Source organism: Apteryx mantelli, unplaced genomic scaffold (genome assembly GCF_036417845.1).
Source record: "Apteryx mantelli isolate bAptMan1 unplaced genomic scaffold, bAptMan1.hap1 HAP1_SCAFFOLD_142, whole genome shotgun sequence".
NCBI lineage: Eukaryota > Metazoa > Chordata > Aves > Apterygiformes > Apterygidae > Apteryx > Apteryx mantelli.
The window spans coordinates 227,501-230,000 of record NW_027118497.1 but is presented as its reverse complement, the minus strand read 5'-3'; positions in this window follow the sequence as shown (position 1 = coordinate 230,000).

Genomic DNA, 2,500 nt, shown 5'->3' with positions numbered 1-2,500 from the left:
GGCTCACAGGCCACGAGCCTTCCCTCTCGGCGGCGGGGACCGCCTCAGCCCTCTCGCAACTCGGCAACCGTCGCTGGAGCCCGCCGCCGGCTCCGCGGCTCCGCGCTTCCCGGCACCGGGGACACGCTCCGCGCGGACCGCCTCAGCCCTCTCGCAACTCGGCAACCGTCGCTGGAGCCCGCCGCCGGCTCCGCGGCTCCGCGCTTCCCGGCACCGGGGACACGCTCCGCGCGGACCGCCTCAGCCCTCTCGCAACTCGGCAACCGTCGCTGGAGCCCGCCGCCGGCTCCGCGGCTCCGCGCTTCCCGGCACCGGGGACACGCTCCGCGCGGACCGCCTCAGCCCTCTCGCAACTCGGCAACCGTCGCTGGAGCCCGCCGCCGGCTCCGCGGCTCCGCGCTTCCCGGCACCGGGGACACGCTCGCCTGGCTGCCGAGAACGTGCCGGGAAAGCGCCGTATCGAACGCGCCGAAAAAAACATTTTGTCAGAGAACCGGAGTCGGGACCGGGCCTTACCTGCCCTCGCAAGCCGCCCTAGGTCGCTCGCAGGCCGGCCACTTAGCGCTGGGGGCGCCCGGGAGTAGAGCTCCGGAACTCAGCGCTTGCTCACCCTCTGCCCTACAGTCGTACCGGTAAGTCAGGCGGCGCCGGAGAGCCGAAGAACAGCCGCCCCTCCTACCGGGGCGGGGCGCGGAAATGGCCGGCCTTTACGATGACGTAACTGGAGGCAGCGCAACAGAGCGACCCCTCTCGCCGCTCCACAGGAAGGCCAGGGAGAACAGGTCTACCGCTTACCACCCGGAAAAGGCGACAAGGGCACGCCGGAGACGAGTAGACCGGCCGGCCGCGGGCGGGGCGGCGACCTCGGCGCGGCCTCCCGGAGCCGGGTAGACCGGGCGGCCGCGGCCCGGAAGGCGGGCCCGCGGGCCGGGCGGCGACCTCGGCGCGGCCTCCCGGAGCCGGGTAGACCGGGCGGCCGCGGCCCGGAAGGCGGGCCCGCGGGCCGGGCGGCGACCTCGGCGCGGCCTCCCGGAGCCGGGTAGACCGGGCGGCCGCGGCCCGGAAGGCGGGCCCGCGGGCCGGGCGGCGACCTCGGCGCGGCCTCCCGGAGCCGGGTAGACCGGGCGGCCGCGGCCCGGAAGGCGGGCCCGCGGGCCGGGCGGCGACCTCGGCGCGGCCTCCCGGAGCCGGGTAGACCGGGCGGCCGCGGCCCGGAAGGCGGGCCCGCGGGCGGGGCGGCGACCTCGGCGCGGCCTCCCGGAGCCGGGTAGACCGGGCGGCCGCGGCCCGGAAGGCGGGCCCGCGGGCCGGGCGGCGACCTCGGCGCGGCCTCCCGGAGCCGGGTCGACCGGGCGGCCGCGGCCCGGAAGGCGGGCCCGCGGGCCGGGCGGCGACCTCGGCGCGGCCTCCCGGAGCCGGGTAGACCGGGCGGCCGCGGCCCGGAAGGCGGGCCCGCGGGCCGGGCGGCGACCTCGGCGCGGCCTCCCGGAGCCGGGTAGACCGGGCGGCCGCGGCCCGGAAGGCGGGCCCGCGGGCGGGGCGGCGACCTCGGCGCGGCCTCCCGGAGCCGGGTAGACCGGGCGGCCGCGGCCCGGAAGGCGGGCCCGCGGGCCGGGCGGCGACCTCGGCGCGGCCTCCCGGAGCCGGGTCGACCGGGCGGCCGCGGCCCGGAAGGCGGGCCCGCGGGCCGGGCGGCGACCTCGGCGCGGCCTCCCGGAGCCGGGTAGACCGGGCGGCCGCGGCCCGGAAGGCGGGCCCGCGGGCCGGGCGGCGACCTCTGCGCGGCCTCCCGGAGCCGGGTAGACCGGGCGGCCGCGGCCCGGAAGGCGGGCCCGCGGGCCGGGCGGCGACCTCGGCGCGGCCTCCCGGAGCCGGGTCGACCGGGCGGCCGCGGCCCGGAAGGCGGGCCCGCGGGCGGGGCGGCGACCTCGGCGCGGCCTCCCGGAGCCGGGTCGACCGGGCGGCCGCGGCCCGGAAGGCGGGCCCGCGGGCCGGGCGGCGACCTCGGCGCGGCCTCCCGGAGCCGGGTCGACCGGGCGGCCGCGGCCCGGAAGGCGGGCCCGCGGGCGGGGCGGCGACCTCGGCGCGGCCTCCCGGAGCCGGGTAGACCGGGCGGCCGCGGCCCGGAAGGCGGGCCCGCGGGCCGGGCGGCGACCTCGGCGCGGCCTCCCGGAGCCGGGTCGACCGGGCGGCCGCGGCCCGGAAGGCGGGCCCGCGGGCGGGGCTGCGACCTCGGCGCGGCCTCCCGGAGCCGGGTCGACCGGGCGGCCGCGGCCCGGAAGGCGGGCCCGCGGGCCGGGCGGCGACCTCGGCGCGGCCTCCCGGAGCCGGGTAGACCTACTCGCCCCTCCGAGACCCCCGCAGCCGGCAGACTCCCCTTTGCCGCGAAGGCGCCCTCCCCGGCCTGGGAGCGCTGGACGGCGGCTGCCAAGATGGGCCGGCCGCTACCGGGCCAGCTCAGCCCCCCCCCCCCCCCCCGCGCGGCGACCGGACCTCGCTG